Genomic DNA, 6000 nt, shown 5'->3' with positions numbered 1-6000 from the left:
ACACATTCAACATGAGTAACTCAAGACTTGCCACCAGGAAGTCCTCCTGACAGTAGGCATCCTCTAGTTAGTCATCTTTTGTGGATGGCAGCAGTAATCCATGGAAACCCCCCCTGTCCTAAGCAGCTTAAAAGCCACTGGTTAAGACAGCTGCCTCTGGTGATGTTGGGGTCTATTTTATGATGTCTTGTCTTCTTTTCTTTCTGTGTCAGAAAGAGGCTTGGATCTGAGGGAAGTCAGGCTCTGCATTCCCATGGGGTCACTGCAGACATTGTGCTGCTGGGTCAAAGCCAGTGCAGGTTTGTCCAGAGTCAGTATGAGAGGGTTTTCAGCAAGAACTCCTGGCCTTCCCCATTTGGCATGTTCTGACCTCTCAAGGAGTCATGGAATGTGGATTTTTGCTGTTTCTTCTCCACTTGTGTAGCAAGGGATGGTTTCCTTTGCAGTTGTTCCTTCTGGAAAAGTGAGACCAAGTTATAGACCAGTGTCAGGCTCACGGTCCTGTTGATTTCTGGCTGTTTCCTTGGCCACTACAACCAGGAGAAGGACTGTGCACGAGATAGACCATGGGGCTGTGAAGAGCAGGCCAGAGTGCCTTTTGGGCACTGCATGCTCAATGGCCTGATTTAACAAAGCACATCTCAAGGTATGCAAGTATGTGAAGTTCCAGCCTGTTGAGGTTTCCAAAGGAAGTAAGCTGATTAGCCAAGCCAGTGTTTCTTTGGATGCCATGGAAAAGGCAGTATTGCACATCACTTGCTTATTCCAGTTTCTGCCCACCCATTTAAGCTGGTGTGTGAGCACAGAGGCCCCAGGTACCTGCTCTCTAACAACAGTGCTTGTTGCTGGAATTCTTCCACACAGACCAGTGCCTCACTCGTCTGTGATTCATGGCTTGAAAGGATCAGTAGTGTCTTCTGGGATCACTGTAAGTCTAAATCTTGAAATTTTCTTCTTTTTCCTCTTGTGTGTAATAAATAATATTTAAGGAAGCTGTTGAGAAGGATGTGGGATTGAAAGTCCTCTTTCTTCCAAAAGCACCCCCTCCAATATGTGTAGACAGCTGTAAATATTTGTCATTGCAGTTGTCACACTTGGTTTAAGATCCCAAAGGTGAAAGTCCATAGTAAACTTTCTGTTTTATCCCAATATGCTTCTTTGACCTTATGAAAAACTAAATAAACACACAGTATTGTGGCCTTGGGGACAGGCCAGGAAAAACGCAGTAAATGGAGCAATATCATCACCTTTCATGGCAGATGATTGAGGGAAAAGTATGTGCTGTCAATAGCAAGGAAATTCATTTAGTTTATTTACTTTCCTTCAGCTCCTGATTTTCATCCACCATGTTCTGGGTTTTTCTGACTGTTACTGTCAGCCAGGTGCTCAGCAAGCTTCCTTCTGTAAACTCCAAATGTCTGCAGCTAAATGCTGTGCTGGGGGAACCCAGACTGTGGCCAGGTTCCTTCTCCATCAGCTTGGCAGAGCTTTCTTGAACCAGAGAAATTGCATGGGATTAGCTAAGAACTTGGTCCCAGCCGTGTCTTGGCTCATGCTATAGCCATCTATTTATCTAGAAATAAATTTTAGAGCTAGGTATGTGCTTGGCTGTGCACACAGCTGATTGGAGCAGAGTCAGGAGCCAAGAGTTAGGAGTCGAGAGCCTCAGGCTCCTGAAAAAGCCTGAGGTAGGAAAGGTGCTCTATTAAAATGAGGGCCCAGGACTGCCCAGCTGTGTGGTCCTTGTGCACAACTGCCCAGCTGGTACTGGAGATTATGCCCAGCCTGGATTGCCTGTGTTAGGCTCAGCCTGGTCAGACCTCGCTGTTGTATGGCACATTTCCATCTTGGTGATATTTATTATCGCTGATGTTTGCTGGTATAACGGGTGCTGACGCTAGAAAGGGTTTTCAGTGTGATACCCAGGCGTGGCTGCTGGGCTGAAATTACTGAAAGCGGAGCTGGGCTATGGCAGGGCCCGGGGAGCTGGGGGAGAGGTGGGGGCAGGCAGGCTGCAGCTGGGCTCGTCCGCCCTGCCAGCACTGAGAAAAGCAGGTCAGAACAATCCTTCTGGGACTGACGCGAAGGAGAGGGCAGTGCCTGGAGAGCTGCAGGGTCTGTGCGGTGTGGCCTCCCTGCTGCCGTCCTCTCTCCCTCCCCCGTGCCGTGCCGGCCCCCCCGTGTCCCCGGTGCCGGGGGAGCGCAGCCCCGGCGGTTCTGGGAACAGCTCGGCCCGAGGCAGCCGCCGCCAGTTCCGGGAACCGCGGCCCCGCGCCCTGCGGGACGCTTCAGGGAATTCTCGCTGCCATTCCAAGCATGGCGAAAGAGCTCGTCCGGTGACCTGAGGCTCCCCCGTGGCCGGGGGCAAAAGCTTGGAATGGGGCCACGGGAGTGGGAAGATTACCAGAGACTGGAGGGGCTGGAGATTTATGCCCCGCTCAGCTCTTTACTACAGATTGTTGTTTGGCTTCTTGAGGGATCCAGAGAAGGAATTTGCTACATAAGAGACAGCAGTAGTGACCGCAGGAATTTAGAAAAGGGATATGGAGTTAAAAGGTCAACATTTCCCGCCATCAGTCATCATCTCCATGGTAGGAGTCGGAGAGGGTGCCAGGAGCTCAGACAGAGATTTTGGGACCCTGAAACATCTCACAACCACGTGGCCTTGAATAATTGAAGCAAGACAGGCTGAGTTCCACTGCCTGGTGCTGCTGTCCTACACTTGTGCTTCCTCAGTCCTTGGCCTGTCCCGGGTTCAGGCCTCTGCTGTGTGTTCCCTCCTTCCAAAGCAGGAGATGATGGGAGATTTTCTCTCAAGCCCTGCAGAGCTTCTAAGGAAAATACTCAGCATGACACCGACAGATTAATGTTATTTTTGCTGCCCACTTAGAATTTTAAATTATTTCACATGCTGCTGGCAGCCTGGGAGGAGTGCATTTCTCACAGCACTTGGCTTGAAGCACATCTTTTTCATGCAGTTACTGAGTTGCTTTGGGTTGACTTCAAATTAGCAGGGAACTGAGGAAGTTGTTAAGTTGGGTATGGGCTACCAAAGCACTTTTCTCAGTCTCTGTAGCAATGCTGAAGACAGTGCCTGCCTTCTCAGAGTTTGGGTAGGGCCCGTGTGGAGGGTCTCTCTCCTGGAGAGGTGAGCTGACCTACCACGAGCTGCTCCCAGACAGGAGGGAAGGACTCACATTTTGTAGCCTTCTGGCCAGACCAGATGAGTCCGTACTGTGAATTTCATTGGGATGTTATCATTTTGCACACTATTTCCAGCCTAGTCCTTCTCTTTGAAGACCTGTGATCTCTCTACCAACTCTGAGCCTGAATTTTGCGCTCTTTTTTGACTTGGGCTGACAACCACAGCTCTGTCACATTGTGCTCCAGCCAGCAAGTATGTTGCCCTCTGGGGCTGTTTGTTTGATGCCATCAGCTTTCCCCTAGACTTTAATGCAGACTGTTTCTTTACTTTAGCATTTAATGCCTTTCTCAGGTATCAGTCAGCCCCCAAAGCTCTTTCTCCCCATTTATTTATTGTGATTCTGCTTCTAATGTTTGATCAGACTTTCTGATACTGCTTTTGCATCTTTCCTCCTCTTCATTCTTTGTTATTTCCTCTGTATTTTTCCACTGTGGAGAAACTTCCACAAAATGAGAGCAGACAAAGTCTTTTTAGCCCACGTATGCCCTGGGTTTGGGAAGAAGCATGTTTTTGTGGGGGAGGCAGCTGTTCTTGCTCTTCACGTAAAAAACCTTAGTGCATTCACAGGATTATGAGGCTGGAGTAGCTGTTCCATCAAAGCCATAGCAACTTCCTTGTTGCCTTTCATTTTCTTAGTCTATTATATGTGTTTGGTTTCTATGAACAACTGATTAAAATGCATAAGAGTAGCTCTTTATTAAGGTTTTATTAACATTTAATTTGCTTTTCAGTTTTTGGTACGAGATCAAAAGGCTTAGCTCTTTCCTAGAAAGGTAACAAAAGAGTTGCAGTGCTGTGCTAGGATAATGTCCCTCTAAGAACTTCATGTGCTCTGCAGGGACGTGGGCAGAGACCCCCCCTGTCATCAGGGGTACATGGGGGAGGGCACAGTAGGGATCACCAGATCCTGGAGTCTCCAGGTGCCACAGGCAGGAGCAGCTCTGCCAGCTGCACTTGGAGCATCCTTCCTGCCTGTGGTCTGCAGGGGGTTCTCTTGCTTCTCGCTCAGCTGGGAACACCTGAAATCCTGAATTCAGCCCCTCCAGTCCACCCTCCCTCAAGCCCTCTCCCTGCTGTGCTTTTATACCACAAGGGTGAGTGCTGGGCAGAGGGTGATTCCTTGGCACAGCTTCTTCCTGGTCTCCCCAAGTTTTTGCTGGTGTGTAGTTGATGGAGGTGCTAGTGAATAAAGCTGTTGAAAATTGCCTGTGAACTCTTCAGCTGGAGTCTTCCTTTTTCCCCATACAGGTTCACTTCTCTTCTTGTTACTTTTCGGTGCAAAGTCCTTCAGGAACTGGGAAATCAATGATGTTTGCTTGTTTGTAGATGCTCTGCTCTAAGGGAGTTATTCCCAGTTCTTTCAGAGCATCTCCACCTGAGCCTGAGTGTAGCTAAAACAGCAGAAGTAGCTTTTCTCTTTTCTTTCATGTTTGTGTTTTCCCCTTGTTCACCAAATATTCTCCTTTTGGATGCAGGCATATGTTTAAAATACAGAGGACTGCTTGGGTTTGTGACTTGTTGCTTTGCTGCAGCAAAGAGACAGGATGAAGCTGAGAGGAAACCAAAAAGTTCTTTATGAAAATGGGCAGAGAAGATGTTTTCTTTCTTCTCTCATTTTCCCTTTCTGCAACTGATGCAGGTGCTCCAGGTCATTATTCTCTCAGTTATCAGCTGCTGCTCATATGGATAGACCCTGCATTCAGCTGTTGCTGACTGCCAAGAAAGAGGGGTTGTTTGATGACAGAAACTTGCTATTGTTGTAGATCAGTGGCAGAAAAACAGAGCAATTACATTGTTTGTCTGTGAAGTCTTTAGGGATTTTTGATCCATGCATTGTTGCATTTTCTATTGACTTTCCTTCTAGCAAAGGTTTGCTTTGAAGTTTGCACGTAACCCGTTTGTTACGTGTGTCTGCAAAGGGTGAAACAAGTCTCAACTTTCCTGGATGCTTGCTTTCAAACAAGCTGTGCAATGATTCCTCAGAGGAATCTGAGCTGTCAAGGAGTTAATTTTTTATGAATTTGTTACCTAATCTGAAGGATAAGGAAATATGTTCAGCTTAATTTTCCTATGGGAAACTGGAGTCCTAAAGCAAACAGATCCTCCCCCTCTCTAAACACACAAATTTATTGCTATAATACATCCTTTGTCCCATAAGAAAACCCCTTTCTTTCAGATATTAAATGCAGAGGTAGTTCCTGCCTGAGCAAGTTTCCTTGTGAGTTATGAGCAATGCCTGGGATTGGGACACTGAGCATGGCTGTATCCCCTGCAGACTGGAATGGCTGCCCACAGCCCTTTGGCTAACTGGCTTGTGCCATGGGCTGGTTTGGCTTCTAGAATAAGGCAGCTTTTCCCCTTCTTCCTCTGGGGTGTTCTCAGTGCCACCCCTTCCTCCCCTGGGGTGTTCAGTGGAACTGAACAGATTTCCACTGATTTCAATGGAAAATCCCTCTTGCTGGGCTCCATGGAACTGCTGCTGACAGCCAGAGTGTGGAGCAGCTGGAGACGAGTGGGAATAGTTACAGTGGAATGTTTAAAGGCTGTCCTGGTCTCTTTGTGCTGTCCTAAAGAAGGTGCAGAAGGCATGACACTCCCTGCCTCCTTAGCCAGGGGAGACATCTGTCCAACCTGAAATTAGTGCTGTCCTTGGAAGAGGGTGTTCCCTGTTTTCCCGGGCTCCTGGGTGGGGTTTGGGGAAGGCCTGTGCAGATTTCTCACTCAGCAGTGGATAGGAAGCTTCCAAAGGTATTTACAGCACCATATGGCTGCAACATGATGTAGTGCCCGTGTAT

At 48.0% G+C, this 6000-nt stretch overlaps 1 protein-coding gene across 2 annotated transcripts in view; it reads left to right on the top strand.

The window, feature by feature from the left end:
• The first annotated feature begins 845 nt into the window (after nucleotides 1-845).
• The window catches only part of MAPKAPK3 (MAPK activated protein kinase 3), an 81833-nt gene continuing 76678 nt past the window's right edge, over nucleotides 846-6000 (top strand). For both annotated transcript variants that reach the window (XM_030956897.1, XM_030956894.1), the window contains exon 1: nucleotides 846-928. The gene's annotated coding sequence lies outside the window, so the exon portion shown is untranslated. The remainder of the gene's footprint in view (nucleotides 929-6000) is intronic.

Source organism: Camarhynchus parvulus, chromosome 12, assembly GCF_901933205.1.
Source record: "Camarhynchus parvulus chromosome 12, STF_HiC, whole genome shotgun sequence".
NCBI lineage: Eukaryota > Metazoa > Chordata > Aves > Passeriformes > Thraupidae > Camarhynchus > Camarhynchus parvulus.
The sequence above is the reverse complement of the archived record's forward strand: the minus strand, read 5'-3'. Positions and strand labels throughout refer to the sequence as shown.